This window comes from Rhipicephalus microplus, unplaced genomic scaffold (genome assembly GCF_043290135.1).
Source record: "Rhipicephalus microplus isolate Deutch F79 unplaced genomic scaffold, USDA_Rmic scaffold_13, whole genome shotgun sequence".
NCBI lineage: Eukaryota > Metazoa > Arthropoda > Arachnida > Ixodida > Ixodidae > Rhipicephalus > Rhipicephalus microplus.
The window spans coordinates 27,310,500-27,333,084 of record NW_027464586.1 but is presented as its reverse complement, the minus strand read 5'-3'; the positions used below and the strand labels follow the sequence as shown (position 1 = coordinate 27,333,084).

The following is a 22,585-nucleotide window of genomic DNA, read 5'->3' as shown; positions in this document are numbered from 1 at the left end:
TTGCATTTCAAGTAGTGCCATCGGTCATCGTGCTTATGAAGCACTGCAGACTAATGCACGCACTAGATAAAAAAAACACAGGGTGATTTTCATGTACAGGCCAGCCCCTATTACTGCTTTATTTTGGCATGAGGCACTCATTCTATGAAGAAGTGAAAAGACATGTACGCTGTGCAGTCACAGAGAAAGTGTTTTGAAAAAGAGTCTCAGGCAGGGACACTGAGAACAAACAAGTATTCACCCATTTCCAAAAGGGAACCACTGCTCTGTACTGCAATCTGACTGGTCGTGCTAGCGAACACGAAATAATAGCTTGAAGTGTTGTTTAAAGTTCTGGAATGTCTGAGTCTATCTGAACACAATTTGATTGTTCCCTCAATATTGACAAACCCATCTGATTTGTACTGTAATGTAACTGGGTGTGCGCATGTTCGTAAGACAGATGGGAGGATGGATAGATGGTAGAACTTTATAGTCCTCAAAGACGCGGCCAGCACACTGTGAGCTGTTCTTTATTCAATTAGAGTACATTATTGCAATGACAAATATATTGACATAAAGGCTCAGTTGCGAGTGCTGGCACATGCTATTTTGAACACTACTATTAGAAGGCTTGTTTACATGGTGTGCTCTTAGTGCTTAGTTTTTGTTGAGTCTACTAACAGCACAAAAAATCCTTTACTCTTGGGAGCACTCACATTTGCTTTAACCAGCGTTTTCTTTTGTAGGGTTAAGTGAGATTGAATCCAAAAGAGGTAACTGCTACTCTCGATTCTCAATTGCTATAATTATTGAACAAGGGTGCCAATAGTTGCCCTTTGAACCCTGGTTCGAAGAATATTGACATGACTCATCCATGCATAGCAAAACAAAGACAAAGCTTTGAAATGAACAAGTTTCTTGCATGCTTTTCTCATAGCACTGTAGCGGCTTCCACATGACATTGTGTCCTGAGTTCTCATTTTTTGGGGGATTTTGTACCAGAATTTCGTGTGAAGCATGCTGGCTATTGGCGCGGTGCCTTTTTTCAGAGGAGGGTGCAGGAGCATGCATGCTTCAGAGAAGCAGCTGTTGGTAGCTTGAGTAGCTGCAAAGGGCTCATTAGGGGCTGCGCTTGGGGAATTCTTTTTTAATGTTGTTTAATTGCTCGTTTGAGTCAGCTATGTTTGCATACTTGTGTGGAATCACTTCATTTTATGGCTAACCTAACTATCCAATTATTTTGCTTTTCGGGGGGCAGCACCCAGTGGGGGGACTGCCGCTTACAGTTTTGGCCCTCATAAGTAACAGTGTAGGCAGCTGTGCTTTTTTTGAAATTTTTTGTTTGCTGTTAATGCATTAGTACTCATCTCTACCAGTTCCACGACATTCTTCCTACAGCCTGAATTAACCATTTACACTCCTGCTGCTTGCAAGTATCCTTTTGTATTCATGTAATGTATTTCCTGACATAATAATCACATTTCCTTTATTATTGGATAATTTAGTGATTTAAAGGTGTGGTTTGTACAGTGGGTAAAGTTTTGGAACAGGTTGACTCAATCTAAATCTGGAAGCTGGAATTGTGATGATTACGTTGTGCCATAACAAAACCATATCAGGTTGAAGACTTCATAGCTTCATGTTACAGGCACATGTTCGCATTGCCTTGTAATGAAGAAGCTCTGAAAAGCCTTTCCAAGTAATTATGAAATGTCTTCATTAGAGAAACCTAATTAATCCGAAATCAACTGTTGGAAAACATTTTGTAATCTGCGAAGTACTAGCGGAGCTACAGAAATTTTGTCACATGCTTTACGTGCTTTCTTTCCCCTTTCGTTCGAGTGAGCTCACTCATAGCCACGCAGGAGGGGAGGACTAGGGGGCAAGAAGCTATGCCTAATTATCAACGTGCGTCCTGACCTTGAGCTCTTTTATTCCTTCTACCTTTTTTTTTCTTCGAACATGGGGCTTCCTCTCAGTGTAATCACGGACAGGTGCACGGGCATGTTGCAGCCTCCGGTTGCGGTTGTACACATTGCACTTGAAGCGCAGTAAGTTGGATTTGGAGCCTCATTTGTTGAGGGGAAACAGCTTTTTTTGGTGACTGATAATAAATTATGAATAACAGGCTGCGTGCTGCCCTAAAATGTCTGTCTCACATGCTCTCAGGTGCCTCGACTACCCTCGGCAGCTTTTTCTGACCATGCTGGAAAAAGGTAGATGGGCCACTTAAATTGCTTCTTGGAGAGTGTTGTGTATACTTTACTGAAATTGTGAAAGAAATGCCCATTTTAGCATGCCTAATTCCTGTAAATCTGCCATATGCTACACAATAAAGAAAACTTTGAAAAGGATTTAAGTGATAACAGTAGGTAATCCAGGCCCTTAAATTGCTGGACATTAAATGTTACCGTCGAGGCTCTCGAAGAAAAAGAGAAAAAGGTCTCTCTGGCACAAGTGTGCCCTTAATTGGCTATGCTTTACATAGTTTTGCCTCTTTCAACATCATCAAAGTGCTTGAAGAACAAGAAGAATAATTCTCTGTGGCACGGGTGTGCGATCAAATGCTCAGCTATATGTAGTTTTCCAACTTCTCTCGAAACGTATTGTTATAGTATGGGTGCCAAAGTGAATTCGAATGTTGAAGTGTGAGTGCAAATTGAATATTTTTCTAAAATTTCTCGAATACTTCCAGATTTCTTTTCAAATACTTCATGTGAAATTCTAGAAAAAAGTTGGAAAGGCTTGCAAAGTTTATTCTTACGAGATGAAAGTTTTCCTTTTGGCAAAATTGATGAAGTGATGGTAGGTTAGCGTTTCGTAGTTGCCTTATAAAGAATAGGGCAATGCGCAATTGAATTTATATATGTACGAATGTGTTTGTATACATGATTTCTTGCAGCCAAAGAGTTGTTCAAATTTCAGGTCAAAAACCTCTATGAATAAGCCCTAACCTCAGCCACATCTATCATCTCCTTGTTAGAATCAGCCTTTTCTAGAGTCAGTACATTTGCGACCGAAGCAGAGCCAGAAACTCAGCTTTCACGCAATACGAGTGGGATGAGGTGAAAGAATAAAAATTTGGAGGGTCCCTCTCAGTCCAACATTGACTGTATTTTTTGTCTTCGGTAAGTAAGAATAGTTGAAATAGCAAAATTTACAATACGAATTGAATCGAATAGCACACATTATTCCAAAGATATTCAAAAATATTGTGAATATTTGTGTACCCCAACTTACTGTTTACTTCACAATTTTAGCCCATTTTTTGTTCTCGGTAGAAAAGACATGTGCCGTTCTAAATGCTGTGCTAAGGCCACAGATCAGATTTCATGCATGTGCCTAGAGCTCCACGAATATTCTTCAGTGAGACCTACTATTTACCTGTTTGAATTCAAAATTGTGAAACCTCTTGGACAATTTTCACTATTGAAACTTCATTTTTTAAAGTAGTTATGCTAGTAAGTTTTAAGTGTTATAGCAACAATTTGAGAGTGAGTGTAATGATGTTAACTCCAACACAAAAAAAGAATCACAGAGACATTGTTCTAATGCAGGCTCATCTGAGAGGCAGAAGAAGGAGCAGTGGGCTTGGCTGCGGTCGTGATGCAAGGAGGCCACAAAGTTCCTGGGGAGTGTCCTTCAGCTTCAGAACAAGAGCCTCATAGTAGCCCCGCGTTGGTGCATTTGCGCATCATGAGGGCAAACAGGTGCCCCTAAACAGGGCCCCGACAGTAATAAATTCGAAGGTTGTGGCTAGTGATTATGCTTAAAGAGGTATTGACGCAAATATTTGTCTTGCAATATTAACATAGTTGACAGCCTATTAGTCACAATGTGGCGGATTGCAAGCTGCAGCATGGACAAATGGACAATTGATGTCTGTTTATTGCAGTAGAGTTTCATATTGGCACAGCTCTGAGAACACGAGCCACCAGATGCAACACATGCCAGCTAGCGTCTAAAATGGTACATATAAAATGGGGCTTCCTGACGAAAGTAGCACTTGCACAGCAGGTCTGTCAATAGTGAAAGTGGTCGGTGACAACCGACACAGTAATCAAGGCACTGGGGCAAAAGGCTCGCGCTCGGCGCTTCTGGCTTAAGAGATGGCCCTTTATGTAATATTGATTTTCTTCCTCCTTACACACAGAACACTGACGCACTTCCGTGCTGCCTGCATCATGTGCTCACATTCCTTCGCTGCTGCATATGCAGCACAATGTCGTTGTCATCAACTTGATCGTTGTTGTTTGAGTGCGAAGATTTTCTTGAGGCATCCACACGTTCCACATGTTTACATCAGGCATGGACACAGCCGTCAGTGAATAGTAGCCTGCTAGCACAATTGTGGCAAAAGGCAACAACGAATAAAATGTCAATAATGTACCTGTGCCAACTCTGAGCTCGGCTATAATGGTGGCACTTTGAATTTGGGAGTCAGCTTCAGGTCACTTCCAGTGATTCTCTAATGCGAGATGCGGCATATAGCACTGGATCAGGCACGCAAACATCAATATTCATATAATTGGCCGTCTGAGCTATAATTGTTCATCCAATTTGTAGATATATGCATGTTAAAAGGAATCAATGTTGCAGGCTATATAAGCCACAAAATTTTGTGTCATTACTCTTCATAGTATTTTGCTTTATGTTTTCACCTACACGTAAACAAATAAGTAATGTATTTATTAGGTGCTGCATAAATTTGCTCATTAGTGTGCAGATGGTTTTGCAAAATTTGTGAATCAGCCAGCAGATATGCATGCACCTATTAGGCGGAGAAAGATAAAAAACACGTCCTTGCAAAGTGTTTTATCATATAAATAAATTCGAGGATGCAAAAATATTTGTCTTCTAGTTTTTCTCAAATGTCCCGACACTACACTACAAACAACACTTTGTTCCACCCAATTAGTCTACTGCACTTATTAGGCACCACTAAATCGCCCATTGTGGCATATTCGTATTTTTTACACTTTATAAACTGCCATTGCCTTATTACCATGGTTAGGCAAACTATACTTATGACCCTTACTACTTGCCCAAAGGTACCGGGGATGTTCTGCAAAAGGAATCTTTCTCAGGCTAGTTTATGCTTGTTGAAAATTATATGGTGTGTGGTTTTGTATGGCCGTTTTCTCTTTTTTGCACTACATCGTGATTTTCCGCAGGAACCGGAGAATTCATCGGACCCCTATCGCCTATATTACCCACAAACACTATAACTCCTATATGGCCCATATACCCCATATGGTTCTTAAGCCCTGTATCCCCCATATGGGCCGCAATCCCTGTAACACCTGTATCCAATAAGGTCGTATCACACGGGTCCTATCTGTATAGGAATTTTCAGCAGGGGACCCTGTGAGCTGCGTCCACGAGTCGAATGAATTCGTTGGTGTTGACACCAACGGCGCACCTGTTGGGTAGGGACATGATATTCAGCATAGTGGCTGACTCTTTGCCACGGAGGAAACAGAACGGTGTGAACCCAATAGTTTCTTGAAGAGCATTGTTGTAGGCGAACGCAATGTACGAAAAAATATCTCAATTTTTGCGGTCATGATAAAAGTACACAAAAAGCTGTCGGTGATCGTCTTGTTCAGGCTCTGTGTAAGGCCCTTGCTTTGAGGGTCCTATGCAGTCGTTTTCCCAGGTGCGGTTCCACTTAGCTGCAGAAAATTCTCCGTCATCTGCCTAGTAAAAGCTGTTACGCGATCAGTTATTACGACTGTTGGCGTTCCGGGGCGAAAAAAGACGTTTTTCATGAAGTAGGCAATCTCACTGCAGGTGCCGCGTCGTAGTGCTTTAGTTTCACAGCGTCGTGTCTAACAATCAGTGGCGATAACGATTCAGCATTTGCCATCGTGAAACTTGGGAGAAGGTTTGAACAGGTCCATATCAATCTCTCGGAATGATTGCGCTGGCAGCACAGTAGATCTTAGAAAAGCGGCTGGGCGCTGAAGTGGAGCTTTACAGCTCTGGCATTCATGAGAAGTCCTAAAATGATGCTTCACGTCCTGTGCGAGTTTCGGCCAGTAGTAGTGTTCGAGCCAACGTGTGTGTGCATTCCAAGTGGCCGGACGATGGCTCATCATAACAGGCCGGCAAAATATCTGCACGTAGCACAAAGAGAATGACGAGAAGTTGTTCAGTCGCGTAATGGTTGAAGTTCTTATTATAAAAAACATTGCTACGCTGACAAAAGAATGATGCTGAACGCACGAACGCTTGCGGAGGGTGGAAATTACACACTTGAAGATACTTGATGAATTGTCGAAGCTTGGCATCAGCTCGCTGTTGTTGCACCATGTCTATTGCATTGATAGTGCTAAGGAAACGACCATCGATGCCGTCGTCAGTTGCCATCGTTGTAAGTGAACCGCGCAAAAGACAATCTGCGTCCGTGTGCATGCGGCCAGATTTGTAAACGATTGTCATGTCAAATTTTTGTAGGCGTAAACTCCACCTGGCCACACGTCTTGAAGGGTCTACCAGTGAGTGAGTGAGAACAACTTTATTATGGTCCAGTGCAGACGCTAAGGTTGCCATGCGTCACCCGGCTACTACTACGTTGGGACCGGCAGGTCTAGCCTAATGGCCTTGTCGCAGGCACACTGGATGGCCAGGATCTGGCCCTGAAGTTCTGGGCTGTGCAGAAGCACATCCCACTCGCGTTTGCTATAAGCCGGTCCAAGCAACCCGCACTCCCAGAGCATGTGTGCTATTGCAGTGGTCTGCCCGCAAGCGGTGCAGGTGGCACCGGAGAGTTTGTGAGGATAAGTTGCGTTTAAGTGCGCTCACAACGGGTACGAATGGGTTTGAAGTAAGCGTAACGAGACAGCCTGTGCTCTATCGAGTTTTTAATGTGCATTGGGAATGTCCGCCTCGCCATGTAGTAGCACTTCGCAATCTCGTTGTGTGTAGTAGGTGTGTCTTTATGTCCCACGTCGTCGGCACTGGAGCCGTCACCCAGGTCGAGAGCAGCGCGGTCAGTGAGCGCATGCGCTGCTGTGCGGGCCGACTCGTTCGGGTTCAGTGCAACGCCGTTTACGGAGTCGACATATGCGGAGAACCCACGTATGGCGTGAGGGACAATCGTATCGCTTGTGGAGTTGTTCAAGATGCTGGCTGCCTGTGTTGATATGCGGCCCTTTTGAAACGCTCTGACTGCACCTTCGGAGTCGCTGTACACCTCTTCGCACTGATCATTTAGCAGAGCGAGTGTGATGGCCACTTGTTCGGTCACCTGGGGGTTCGTGGTGCGTACCGTGTCGCAGTTCGTAGTCGAGCCCATCTGGTCCACCACCACAGGTGCGAACATTTTGCCACCTCGATATGCTGCAGCGTCAACGAAAATTGCATTTACGCCAAATTTTCCCGGTTGCTTCAGCAGAGCCGTCGCCCTTGCCCGACGACGTCCCTCGTTGTGTCCAGGCTGAGTGTTGTGGGGTGTTGGGGCAACGACGACGTTTTCCTGTATATGTTTTGATATACGCACGATATTTGCCTCCAGCTCCATAGGTTTGAAACCCAGCTCGCCAAGTATGCGCTGACCAGCCGTCGTAGTGGATAAGCGAGCCAGCTACGAGCGTTGCTGCGCTTCCGCTATCTCGGCAGCAGAGTTGTGCACACCGAGCGCGATCAAGTTCTCGGTGTGTGTGCGTACGGGAAGCTCCAGTGCTTTCTGGACAATCTTTCAGATAATCACGTCGAGCTTGTCCCAATCCGACTTAAGACAGTTGTGCATGGCAACAGTGTAGGTAAAGCGGCAAAGCACAAGCGCATTGATGAGCCTTAACAAATCGTCTTCCTTAAGGCCTCTATATCTCCCGGAGACTCTTGACGAGTCGAAAAGCGTTGTCAGTCTTGGCGACAATCTTCCGCAGAGCAGTGCCGTTGCCACCCTTAGCTTTAATAAACATGCCGAGGATCCGTATAGTGTACCCTCGGAATTTCCTCCTCGTCACTCGTGTAAATGTGTATATCGCTTTCTTCGACGGGTTTCCATCCCTGAGGTCGGCTACCTCGTTTTTTTCTATAGAGCAGGAGCTCCGACTCTGCGTGTGAGCATTTGAGTCCCGTTTGGCGCAAGTACGATTCCACCTCGGCGACTGCTTCTTGAAGGGCATCTTGCACTCGGCCTTCGCTGCCACCAACGCACCAGATTGTGATGTCGTCGGCGTAGAGAGTATGCTTGATGCCGGCCACGCTAGCCAGTTTTTTTGACAGTCTGATCATGCAGAGATTCAACAGCACCGCAGAAATTACCGACTCCTGGGGCGTGCCTCGATGTCCGAGTGGTACAGAGAAGAAGTTCCCGATGCGCAGCGTCGCTTTTTTCCAGACAAGAAGGACTTAAATAAGTTGCACAGTCTGGGCCCAAGCTCGAGTTTCGCCACAGTCTGCAACATGAATTCATGCTTGATGTTGTCAAAGGCCATCTCTTGGTCTAGGCCAAGAAGAGCCTTTGTATCCCTAAAGTATCCATCAAGAACTTGGTGCCTAATGAGCAGCATCAAATCCTGCGTTGAAAGGTCGGTACTAAACCCGATCATATTGTGCGTATAAATCTCATTTCCCTGCAGATAGTCGTTAAGTTCGTTGAGAATCGCGTGCTCAGCCACCTTACCCACGCACGACGTGAGGGAGATGGGAAGATTCTCAATGCTAGGAGACTTTCCTAGCTTTGGAATCAGTACGGTGTCAGCTAATGTCCATTCCTCGGCGACCCTTCGAGTTTTCCAAGCTTCATTGATGAAACCAGTTAGACGTTCTATGGATGAGTCGTCAAGGTTTCTGAGGGCTCTGTTCGTGATCCCGTCTGGCCCTGGTGCCCACTTGCGATTGAGCATTTGTATAACTCTCCCGATTTCAGCCTCTGAAAAGTCGTCGTAAAGTTCGGGTAGAGGAGGGCCGCCATAATCCGGGAACACGCTGTCTTCGTCCCCTCGTTCGAGCGGCAGGTACTTGGAAACTAATCCGGTAACGAGTTCGTCAACCCCCTGTTGTTTGGTGGCTTCGTGAAGGGCACGGGCTAAACTGTGTCTCTGGTTGGCTCTAGTTCTGTGCTTGTCTGAGAGGTGCTGCAGAAGGTGCCAGGACTTGCCATTTCTGATCTGGCCGTCGACGGACTCGCACAACTCAACCCACTGCTTTTTGCACCGTGTGTCGCAATGTTGTTCGATTTCTTTGTTCAACTTTAATATTCTTTGCCGCAGCCTATGGTTGTGCCTCTGCTGCTTTCATGGAGAAAATAGAGCTGTCTGTACTTCGAGCAGGTGGGCAAGACTACTGTCCATCTTCTCCACACTTAAGTCTCTCTTTATCTTCTTGGTGGCAGCAATGGTATCCCTGCGAATGCCCTCTTATCTTTTCTCGAAATTGTGAGAAGCACTGGCCCTTGTACCGCGAATGCTGCGAAAAAGTTCCCAGTCAACTACCGTGAACTCTCGGGCTCTGCTACGGTTCACTATAATAGAAGTTTGTAGAACGTAGTGGTCGCTGCCGAAATCCATGGCGATGTTGGCCCATGTACTGTTTTCGACATTCTTAGTGAAACCGAGGTCTGGCGTCGTGTCTCTGGTCGCAGAGTTGCCTATCCGCGTAGAAAATTCTTATGAGTGATTTAGGTAAGGTCTAGTTCGGTGGCGTCCTGCCAGCGGTCGCGACCTTTTTCTCGTCTCATACACGTATTCCCATTAGCCATGCGGGGCATTGAAGTCACCGACTATGACAAGGGGCCGAGTACCGGCTAGTTCAACTGCCCTCTTGAACAATGTCTTGAACTGCTCGCACCTGTGCCTGGTGTTACTGTAGACATTCAACACAAGAACACAGTTTTTTCTTTGCGCCGTGGTGCGTCAAGTAGGTTCTCTACCATTACATATTCGATACTGCATTTGGCCATCTTCAAGTTGTGGGCGACGTGTGTCAGCTTTTTACTTATTAGTGTGCAGACACCTCGTCCTCTTGACTGGCCAGGGAGTGCCGGGTAACCAGAAAGGGACGCTGCAGAGGCTAAGGTCTCTTGAAGGGCTATTATTTGAGGTTTATTCGTTATTGTTCTAAAGTACTGCTGCAGGAGTGCTCTTTTACCAACGTACCCCCTGCAGTTCCATTGCCAAATACAGACAGTGTCTTTATCGTCATCCATTATGGATTCTACTTTGATAATCACACTGGGGGGTCAGTGTGGCTCGAAAAATTTGTTCCACTTCGTAATTAACTACTGGGCTATCGACGTGTACGGGAATGACCACTTCCACGTTGCCAGACGACGCACCCTCTGGCACAGATTTAGGCAGTTTGGCGTGATTCTTTAGCGCAATGATGCCCTCGTTCATTGCAATAAGCCCCTCTACTGGGTCACTGAGTGCAGCCTGCATCTGCCTAACACTCTCCGTGAGGCAAGCTACACTCCCTGCCACCATCTTAATGTTCACTGTATTTGTAACCAGCGCTTGCTTAATCTCCTCGACTTGAGATTTCGTGTTCTTAGGCTTGCTTACTACCACTCTGCGTTTGGTTGCAAGAAGCCCATCTCCAATAGGGGCCGGAACCGGCGTATTGGTGGTTTCGCTTTCAGTATTGCTGCGCATCGTGCTCAGCATTCTTTTAAACTCCGCCTTTTCATTTGCCATTATAGTAAGCATATTGTGGGCATTTGTTACTTACATCGTCCTCATCCCTGCATGATAACAATCACCATCAATCGCTTGTCTCTTTGTCCTTATTGCTACTCTGCGTCATCATCATCGTCATCGTCTGTGTACTGGCTCTGCCCCTTCGTTTTGCGAGGTCTTTCCTCAATTAAGCGCTGTCGCAACCAAGACTCCAAGGACTTCATACGTGGTGGCGGTGGATTTTCGGTCCTCTTACGTCCCGCTCTACCCGCTGGAGCTTCGTTCAGGCCGCCGATTGCGCCCACTGTCAGGCAGCATGTGCCAGACTGAGCCTACCGGAGCTGATGTCATCAACCACGCACCGTCGCAAGCTGCCCCTCCTATTTACATACACGGACATCAGCGGGAACCCCCGCTCTTCGCTGGTATTCGTGGGGAAGACGTAAAAGACTGGCTCGACGACTACGACCGCGTAAGTGTCGCTAATCGGTGGGACGAGGCCGCCAGACTGCGTTAAGTTTCTTTTTATCTGACCGGAGTTACAAAGACATGGTATTTTAACCACGTCATTGACCTACCCGACTGGGCTACCTTACAGCAGCAGCTGTGACCCGTTTTTGGGACCCCGGACATTCGATCCGCCGTCGCTAAGAAGACACTTGATACTCTCCGACAATATGCCGGTGAATCGTACACTTCATACATCGAGGATGTCCTCGCACTGTGCCCGCGTGTCAATCAGTCCAGGCCAGAATCGGACAAAGTGCGCCACATTTTGAAAAGAATTGGGCCTGTTGTCTTTAATGCACTTGCTGCGCAAAACCCAGCTACCATCGCTGTTGTCGTGACGACATGCCAGCGCTTTGATACGCTGAACTCTGTTCGCCTCCAACCGGACATTGACGACCACCACTCTACCTCTCATGGCCACCTGCGTGACATCATCCGGGACATTATACGTGAAAAATTGCGATCTATGGGCTTCACACCTCCTACACCGCGTCCTACACAGTTTTCGGGAGTGCCTTTGCGTGACGTTGTCAAGGAAGAACTCACATCGCTGACTGGCGTTGCGCCCATACAGCCACCTGCTTCACGCCCCATACCCACGTACCCTAAATTGCTGCCATGCCTCCCAGAGACGCCCACGCGACATTGCTGCGTCCATCCTACGCATCAGTTGCTGCCGCCCCCCCCCCCCTGTAAACTACCATTCCGTGCTCCCTGACCCTCCGGCGCACCTGACCGCGCTATCTCCAGGTGCCCGTCCTTTGACTTACGGCGGCCAGGGTGTCCGCTTCCAAGTGGGGAGAATTAATGTGGGCATTTGTTACTTGCATCGTCCTCATCCCTGCTCGATCATGATCACCATCATCCGCTTGTCTCTTTGTTCTCATTGGCACTTTGGGTCATCATCATCGTCATCGTCTGTGTACTGGCTCTGCCCGTTCGTTTTGCGAGGTCTTTCCTCAACTGAACGCTGTCGCAACCAAGACTACTAAGACTTCCTAATATCCTTAAGCTCGGCGTTTTTATTTTAATTGTAATATCTCCGCGTCTTTTAGCATGCTTTGGGGACGGGTCATATTGCATGGGTTGCAGGCCGTCATTACTACGAACCCTGTCGGCCCAGGTTAGGTTTGACTTGCCCCTGCTCTGGTACTCGGTGTCGTAGACTGTCCTGGACAGCTGGAGTATCAGTGCATGCCCACTGTCTGCCCTGGGCGAGGGGCTCTGTCTGGTGCTCGGTGCGTCAGTCTTTCTCCTGCCAGGTCCAAGACTGGATCCGGAACGTGCACCGGAGCTGGGACGTGGTCTGGTGCCACTCTTGGATTCAGACCGCGTCCTCAACATGCAGCGGGCCCCGGATCTCAAACGAGATCCGAGACGCGACCTGGACGTGGAACGACTCCTGCAGCTACCTCTGGTTCTGGATCTCCTTCGTGATTTGAATCGGCCTCCATGAGCCGATGGTCCGGGCTGGCCCTGCTGATGACAGTCGTTGAGCTCGAGGAAGTCATCGACATTGACGGATGGAGACGTCTCCCGAGGGGCGCGGGCCCTCAGGCCTGGCCTGCGCCTGACGACATGGGGTATTGATATCGGTGCTGGCATTCCCTGGATGCGGTGAGGTGCTTTTTTGCATATTGGTTCACAAACATGATCCTTTTCTTGCTGGATAGCTTGTCTGCAAGCCTTGCAGACTGAAGCGTCGGGCGTCGGGCAGACGTCAGAGCGGTGTCCTAATCGGCCGCAGGCATAGCAAACATCAACTTGCTTCCTGTATAAAGTGCACCTGATGCGAGTGCCACCATAAGAAACATAATTTGCAACCATGTACCCATCAAACAGCACTATGATGACGCCAGTATTCTTGATTCTTCTTGCCCTGAGGGCCAGTGGATTTCTTGCATTGACAATCTTTCGGTCGATGGCTCCCGGATCATCACTAAGAGGGATCCCATGGATGACTCCCTTAAAGGTGGCATGCGGAGCAGCCACATATGCACTGGCTATGTGGCGCTTTCCGGCCACCGTAATAGCTTCAATGTTAACGTAGCGCTTAACGTTTTCTTGGCTTGAAGTAATGACGACCATAATATTTTGTAGGTGATTAGGGCACATTGTGTCCGTGTTTCTCTCTTCTGGACCAAGCCCCGCCGCACTTCACAAGGCCTCTACCGCGACCGACGCACTAGACTTGCTAATACACAGAGTGCCTCTCCGCCTCATGATGACGTTAGTTTCTTCACATGGCAGTGGTGGCATCTTGCTTCCTTTTATAAGGTTTTTCTTGACATCTCTGAAGCTGTGACGGCCGGGCGTAGGTTCTTGAGCGTTCGTCGTAGACGCCGGCGTTCCTGCGCCAGCAGCTCTACTGGCTTTCTTCACTTCCGATCGTCTTTTATTTACCGTAATCCAACCAGAATCCTTGTTATTCTCTTCAGCGTCCCCCTAGCTCTTCGATGATTCATCTTCCATCTCTTAATGTGGCGAGAAGAACTCCTTTTCTGTTTGAGACGCGGTGCCTGGGCACCACGCAGACAGCGGCGCGGCCGCGCCGAACGACGGCGCCTGTACCTGCACACTCAGCGTCGTCGTCATGAAAGTCACTTATTATTGTACGCCTAATAATGTACAAATAGTCCACCCACCGATGCGATTCTTGTGTCCACAGCTTCCCAATGATTTTAGAAGTTCGTTGCGACCCAATTTTGGGTGAATGCGGCCTCACATAACACCAAGAAGCGAATAAATCACTGGATCTGATCGCAACGCGTCCGACCTGCACGACGCCATCACCAAACTCCGACGTTATGATCAGTAACAACTTCAAATGGGTGACTATAGAGGTATGATCGTAACTCTGCTATCGCCCCGACAACAGCTAGACATTCTTTCTCCATGGTTTAACAGTTTGCCTCCGCAGAAGATAATATACGTCTAGAATAAGCAAGAGCATGTTCAAAGCCCCCTTACCGTTGAACTAGGACTGTGCCAAGGCCCATGTTACTTGCGTCACTGTAAAATTCAGTAGAGGCGTCTTCTTCAAAATGTCCGAGTGAGGGCTGAATTTGCAGGCGCTGCCAAAGGTCAGAGAAAGCGGCTCTTTGCTCAGGGCCCCATACAAAGGGAACGTCTCCTTTCGTCAAACGAGTCAATTGCTCGGCTATGCTGTAAAAATTTGCACAAGATGCCTGTAGTACACGCAGAGGCCGAGCAATAGACGTACATCACGTTTGCTGTCAGCTGGCAGAAATGCAGCAACAGCCAATGTGTTTCAGGGATTCGGTGGAATGCCATCATGGCTGACAAGATGTCCGAGGAACTTTAGTTCGTCGTACCCAAAGTGGCACTTCCTTGGTGTTAATGAGAGACGTGCAACATGAATTGCTCGAATGACTGACTGAAGTCGCTCCAAATGCTGTTTGAATGTTCATGAAAATACAACGACGTCGTTCAAATAAAAACAAGGCATGATTATCACTTAAGGCCAGACCACATTGTATCCATCAATCCTTCGAGCGTTGAAGGAGCAGAACACAGACGAAATGGCAGCACTTTCAATTAGTGGAGGCCATCAGGGGTTATCAATGCTGTTTTTCGCGGTCACTCTCGTCGACTTCAATCTGCCCGTAGCCGCTGCGTATATCCATCGAGGAGAAATAGTCAGCATGTTGAAGGTGGTAAAGTGAGTCGTCAATCCACAAAAATGGGTAGATGTTCATCTTAAAGGGCCACTCAGCACGCCCAAAAATGAATTTTAGTTAGACAGTAGAATTGTGGGGTGACTGAGAAGGAAAATTTCGCTACAAAAATTTTTTTAATCGGTTCATCACGAGTGGAAAAAACGTGTTTTTTGAAGCCGCGCGAAACGAGGATGAGAGCAAGCATGCTCGAAACCCTTGCCGCTCCTCCACGTAGCCTCCGCAAGCTAAATCTCTGCCCCACCCTCTTCAGTATCCGTACATGAGGTGACGTGTGCATGACGTGCTGAAACAAGTCCAACCCCCAAGCGCACGAGCACATATAGTGTCCCAAAAGTAACTAGAGGGCACTCTGGCACTGCGATCGTTCAGTGACCTTGGGAATGATGGGCAGTACACACATTTGCCTAGTCTTCGTACTTGCGGTTGGCGAATCGAACTTGTGGCTTCGTTTATTGTTGGTTACTGTCTCGTTTTGAAAAAAAAAACAAACCGTTTTGAACTTAATGATACGATTCGAAATGGTAAGCCTAAACGAATAAGGTTGTGAAGCGCAAACGCTGAACATTTGCTCATTTGTGTTTTCGTGAAAAACAGCTCTAAGCCACACAAACACACACGGAGCCGGAAGCAGGCCAGAAGTACAATAGTTAGATAAATGTGTGTACTACCCATCATTTCCTTGCTCGATGAAGCGCCGTGTGCTGCAGCTCCCATAGACGCTAGCGCCAGAGTTTCCTCTTGTGTATATTGTCGCGACGTGAAGACAGAGGTCGTACTTGAAGACGCTTAGAAAACAGCAGCGGGTCAGTCTTTTTATGGACCACGTGCGCCCGAGAGTACCTCGTCTTTCTCGTGTTTCCGTTCTGCATAAAACCGTGCAGATGCGTGTATGCGCTGTCGCCTTCGTTTTTTTCGCGAGACACACATGACGTTTGCCTCCCTCCAAAAATGGCATCGTCCCGACGCGCCGCCAAGGCGCTCTACTTATAAAAACACACATATGCACCAGCACCCACAAGACAAACCAGAGTTAGCTGGACAAGTAGGGTTTTATCCGGATGACATGCACGATCTCGGGTGAGCGGTGTCGGCGACTAGAACTGCAATCGCCGTCGGGAATAACTTCGTAGTTGATGTTCAATCGTCGGGTGACTCGATATGGGCTGAAGTATCGTCGTAATAGCTTCTCTGAAAGTCCGTGTCGACGTATTGGGATCCAGACCCATACCTTGTCGCCTGGTTTGTAGGTTACCACTTTACGTCGTAGGTCGTATCATTTCGCATTTTATCTTGCTGATGACAAATACGCACGCGGGCTAGCTGTCGGGATTCTTCGGTGTGCTGACCAAATTCTTCGGCGTCAGCGTGAGTGTCGTCACACTCGTGTGGCAACATAGCGTCCAACGCTGTAGTGACTTCGCGCCCATGTATTAAACTAAACGGCGTCATTCCGATGGTTTCCAGCCGGGCGGTATTATAGGCGAAGGTCACATAAGGCAAGAGTTTTCGTCCCAGTTCTTGTGTTCTGTGTCGACATACATGCAGAGCATGTCTGCGAATGTCTTATTAAGCCGCTCTGTTAGTCCGTTAGTTTGTGGGTGGTACGCCGTTGTTCTCCGGTCAGTTATACCGCTGAGCCTGAGAACTGACTACAAAAGTTCTGCTACGAAAGCAGTTCCTCTATCCGTAATGAAAACTGTTGGAGCACCGTGCCGAAGGACGACGTTTTCAATGAAGAAATGAGCCGCTTCTGCTGCTGTGGCCCTCGGCACGGCTTTGGTTTCTGCGTAGCGAGACAAGTAATCAGTGGCGACAATGATCCATCTGTTCTCTGGGGTAGAAGTTGGGAATGAGCCCAGGAAATCTATTCAAATTTGGGCAAATTGCTTTGCCGGTACTTGGACAGAATGTAATAAGCCTGCCGGCCTGCCGGGTGGTGCTTTGCGTCTTTGACAGTCGACACATGTTTGGACGTGATGTTTCACAGCAGCAGGTAGGTTCGGCCAGTAGTAACTGTTTTGCAGACGAGACAATGTTCGAGTGTAACCGAGATGACCGGAGGTGACTTCGTCATGCCAGGCTTCTAGTATTTCTTTTCGCAGCGATGCAGGGACGACGAGCAAGTATGGGCTGACGTCGTTCCTTAAACAAAAGATGGCACTCCTCTCGCAAAAACTCGCGCCACGTCTTCACGTCGTCCTTCTAAGAAGTCGATAAGCGGAAGGAGGTCAGCGTCACTGCGCTGCTCCGTTTGCGACCATTCGCGACTGTTTGGGACCAGTCGAAAATGATCGCACGACCGCTGCTAGCCACCAGTGCGCACCAGCCTGTAGTATGTTTCGATAATGCACGCAGAACGTTAAGAGTGCCGTCCTTCTTTTTACGAGCACGACGAGATATGCCTATGAACTGATTGAGGGTTGGATTACGTCATCGTCAAGCATCTGCTTCAAATGTGAGCGTATCGTCTCTTGTTCCTTCTGCGACACTCGGTAAGTGTGCTGATGGACTGACCGCTCGATTGGGTTTATTATAATACGGTGCTTCATGGTCTGCGTTTGCTTTATTTTTAAGAGGAATGCGAAGAAGTGGCTGAACTTCAGTAAAATACTGAACATCTGCTCCTTTTGCTCACACAAAAGCTTCGGATTGACGTCAACAGTATTGATCACCGCGGGATCAACTTTTACGGCGGCGGATATTGGAGCAACTACTGAACATGCGTCACTGCCGATGGCCTCAATGTGAGCGATCGTCGTTCGCTTTGTCAAGTGCTGGTGTTCGTCACTGAAATGTGTAACCATGAGATCAGTCATCCTGCGTTTCAACTGAACTAATTCGTGGACGACGGAGAATCGTTGAGCTAACACGTTTGCTTCGGCGATAACACTACTGCTGTTATCCGTGTCGCTCATTAGAGTTACGAACATACTTGTTCGTAGCGGAAGTGTGATGGCATTGTCGACAATACGAAGTGCTTCTCTCTGCATAGCACTACCTCTCGGTGTCTGAGCATGGTCGTCGGAAAACGTTACAAGCGATTCTTGCAGTTCAATAACAAATTTGTGCTCGCGTAGAAAATAGATCCCGAGGATGACTTTCCGAAAACAATCACGCAACACAATGAATGAAGTGACGAAGGTTGACTCACGCATTTGAAATTTTGCAGTACACCACCCAATCGTTGTCAAGAAGAGACCTCCTGCTCACCGGAGGTCCAATCCACGCTTCCAAAGAGTAATCACCTTCCCATTTCAGCGTCGAGTTCATCGCTGATAACGAAATAGTTGGCACCAGTGTGCACCAGAGCAATGACCCGATGATTGTCGACTCGAAAAGACATTTCAGAAGATACGCGTTTGTTGTCGGTGGAAGGTGTCGAAAAAACAGAGTCGTCAGAGGTAGGCGGACTAGTCGGGGCAAGTTCTTTTACCGATCGCTCAGCAGCGGCCCCACCACTCCGGTGGTCGTTGGTTCTAGTTTTCCCGGCGTGGGCTTGGGGACTTAGGTGATCTTCCCACAACGACATCAGCGAAACTTGACGGTCAACTTGGTGATGTGGAGTGTCGAGGAGATGGCGAGCGTGACTGGTGTCGGTAAATGTTCGGGGACTGAATGCTTTCCAGGTATTCTGCAATATCGCGGAGGCATTCACCGTCACGAGGTCGACGGGCATCTGGCTGAAATCAATAAGGCCCATGCGTCGGTACGAACAGTCACGGTACAGGTGGTCTGGTTCACCGCAATTGTAAAGAAGAGGCTGATTTTCGGGAGCACGCCACAAATTAGACTTCCGCAAATTAATTCGCGGGGTCTCGTAACGTGACACGACCGCGAAGTATTGCGTCACCGGGAGAGATCATGATCGGGAGGAATAGCTGACCGCAAACCCAGCAGTGCGTGCGGCTCCTGAGTACGTGGTAACGTCACCAATGATTGTACCAGTTTCCGTACCTCTTCATGGAGGACGTCAGTTAGGGCAGCTACCTTGGGCGGGACAGGCACTGCGTGAAGTTTCTGCAGCTCTTTGCGTACATTGCTGCGCACAAGGTTCATGAGGTTTCTGATGATGGTGACGTTGAGGGTTGCCGCTGATGTAAAGGGGCAGGCGACGTTGTTCTGCTGCTCGTACTGCGAAGACCGCTGCCCTTGCATTCACCCTATTGTTATAGCTTCAAGGAGAAATTCCACTATGGTACCAGGTCGGTGACGCACGTGCCCCGTAAAGAGCTGTTCGTTTGCGCCCCGTATTAGGAAGCGTACCTTCTTTTCCGCCATTGCAGAGTCGGCTTGCCGATACAGCTGCGACATCTCAACGAACATTGCAACGCTTTCATTTGGTCTTCGGTTCCTGGAATCGAGAAGACGTTCGGCTTGTTCTTCTCAGTCGGCACTTCTATACGTGTTCCGCAGCTGAGTGCACAACACCAACCAAGTTATCAGGGCAGCTTCATGGTCCTCGTATCAAATACAAGCAGCATCCTCGAGGTAGAAGTAGACGTAGCCGAGCTTCCAACAGTTCTCTCATTCGTTGGCGACGGTGACTCACTTGTATTGGCCCAGCCAGTCATAAACGTTCTGGAAAGGGTCGCCAGAGAACGGCTTAGGGGTTCTAAAGGCGTTGAAAAGCCATGAAAAAAGCGGCGTCGAGGCCTACGGAGTCTGGTTCGTCATTGTGGCACGTTCAATGTTTCTGGAGCATTCTTTAAAAGGGCTGAACTGAGGTGGTAGGCCTAAACGTCGCCAACTGCATTGAAGGTTACCTGAGTCTTTTAAAGGATCGCTACGTATTTCGGGAGGACCTTCGTGTTGGTTGCAGTGCATAGGAAGCTACCCAGCACCTCCACCAGAAAATGTCACGTTATAATGAGCAGGAACCCGTAACTGGAGGTCGGCCGAATGTCAGGCTGGTCCGCTCACTGGCAAAGCGAAGGTATCCACATTTTTCACCCGCTATTCTTTATCATCTTTTCCTGGCACATACGATTCTGTCGGAAACGATATTACTTTTTACATGCTTGTGGCAGTATGATTATGAAAGACGCCGTAGAGAAGTGCTTTGGAAATTTCGAACACGTTGGGTTCTTTAGCGTAACCCAAATCGGAGAACACAGGCATACAGCATTTTCTCCTCCATTGAAAATGCAGCAGCCCCAGTCGGGATTCAATCCCACGACCTGCAAGTCAGCAGCCTAGTACCTTAGCCACTAGACCGCCGCGGGAGCGCTAATATTGAAGTTGTTATCAATAAATGTTGAGTGGAGGCACGAAGATAGTTGTAATTTCTGCTGGTCTGGAGTTCAAAAACAGTGACTGTATAGGTTAGTACGGCATAGTTGGATGCCAACCTTAAAGCTGAGGTCCATGCGTGATGAATTGTAATCAAATTGAAGCGTTTTTTTTTTCAATAGTCATTTCGACGAAAAAATTTATGAAAAATACAAAGACGGAGACATTTATTATATAAGGAGAGATCACGTAGTTCTAGCGTATTCTTATGGTAAATAAAGAAGCGCTATCTGAGTAATTGGAAAAGATAAATCCGGCGGCGTGTTTCTGAACAGATTTGAGTGTGAGGGTTAGTGTGGTTACATTTGGGTCCCACACGCGCCATTGCTATTTTATTTTCGAGCACACCAAAGTTATGTTGAAACGGGATTTCATTACCTATTTATCTCATTAGTTTTTATGGGCTTAATTATGAGCAAAAAGCCACGGGCTCTTTGCTAGATAGGCGACAAGCTTTGAAGAACCTTAGGCTCACAGAATAATGTGCTTTTTGAATGAAACAGAAGAGCATCTAGTTGAAAGAGTCTATAGCATCCCACGTGGTGCCAAGAAGACAGAAGGAGTGCAACAGCAGCTAGGATATCCCAATCCGAGATCTCAACATGATGAAAAAAAAAACTAAAGTTGAAGGCAGCGATATTCACTTTGATTAGAAGTTTATGTTTCATAATTCTGTCATCTTGATCAAAGTTTTCACATACAAAAACGACGAATGAGGCATTTATGCGTTTTTTTCAACTGCTGTTACAATTCTAAGAAGCCGCACCTATTCACAAAGAGCCTAATCAGTCCGTCTTGATGCTAAAGCCTGCCTTCGATCTGTTAAATGCCACATTCATTTGTGAAGCGGAAAAGCATTTCATTTTCGTGATTTACATACTGAAAGTTTTTTTTTCGCTTTTGACACTTGGCAATCAGCTATCGCAATGTGCTAAAGAGAGTTTCTTTGTTTTTATTGATTGTTGAAATTGTTAAAGAAACGTGAGAAATACAGGTTTTTCCGATTGCTGAAACTTGGCATCTCTACAGATGACTAACCCTTTCACGGCATGTCACAGCGCATACTCTTGCCAGTGTACGCTGCTTGCCTTAGTTTGTTTTAGAATGAAGCCGTGATTTTGTCCAAAGGTAATCTACCAATGGTGGACTACTGTTTCTCCGTGGTTAATAATTGGGCTTTCAGCACTTTACTTTTGCACCTTATTAGCATGGAACCAATTATACAGTTTACGACACAGGAATTAGTTCGTAGTCACCTCCTACTCTCGAACGCATTCGCGAACCTCGATGGCAGTATATGGTCATTTAGCTTTGTAAGAAAGGAAACACAGCCCCGAAATTGTCTTAGTTTTTCTTCTGTGCACACGATGCATCATGTCAAGTCCGTGGTAACTGCATTATTACGCCAAGTGAACAAAATCTTGGGAGGGTGAAATGGTTGACCTAGCCGCGACGCACCAAGATCTAACTTATTAGAGCTACCGCAGTTCGTTCATTCAAGCTGATAAAAATAGCATAGCTCATATACTACCCAATCACCCCCACCCCTCTTACACAGCGACAAGAAAAACAGTAGACTTCTGTGTCATACCTCCATGCATAAAGGGAAATTTTCCCTGAATCCACTAGGGCGGACATGATGTCGACGTCGCCTACGTGTATATGCACAAGCTCAAAAAGGGCTGTGGGAGTGGTAAATACCCTAAAGAAAGATACATTTCAGGGCATTTATTGTATGGTTTTTTGTGCCGATTCTAAGCAAGTTTTCGTCGGTGAAACTCCGAATTGCGGCGAACAAATTGAGCATCACAGCTCTAAGGTGAAAATAAGCACGTGGCAACAAACGCACTGGTTGAGCTTCCATGAGCCCTGATGCGTCGAGTATTTTAGCACAAAGATTATAGAAAACAAAACAAAACAGCAATGCTTGTTATAAAATGGCGTAAATTAAGATGGCACATACACTCAGTCGCAAGTCATGCAATTTGCCTCCAATATACACTCCATGCTCACGTTACGTCACCAAGCTACGCTTCTGAAAACATTTAATTATTTTTCAGTAATGCTTCTCTAGCGGGGCCGAAGGTTCATTCCTGTATTTGTTTGAACAAATGTTCGGTGCTGACTGTTTGGCGTCTATTATATTCTCTACCAGACGAGTTTCCATTGAGGCGTGAACTTCGTTATTTGTATTCTATGCTTCCATTGCAAAATTTCTCTCATCAAGAACGCCGCAAACGCCAGTATCATATTTTCTGCTACGTGAACTTAACGCTCTCGCGTTAAGATGCCCGTATTTTATTCCCACCTTTTCTGCTTTGATCTAGATTGTAAAAGATTGTGTTGTGGCTACTCGCAATCTATGGGCCATGACATTCGGGTATGGGCTGTCCGTGCCTGAGGGGAAGAGTTTGTAGGCTAACGTGACAGAACTTAACGTTATTAGGAAGTTTTTCGCATGGCATAAGCTTAGTT

At 47.1% G+C, this 22,585-nt stretch overlaps 1 protein-coding gene across 4 annotated transcripts in view; it reads right to left on the bottom strand.

The window, feature by feature from the left end:
- The window catches only part of LOC119165924 (ATP-binding cassette sub-family C member 2), a 1,429,043-nt gene that overhangs the window by 1,331,458 nt on the left and 75,000 nt on the right, over nucleotides 1–22,585 (bottom strand). The window lies entirely within an intron of this gene.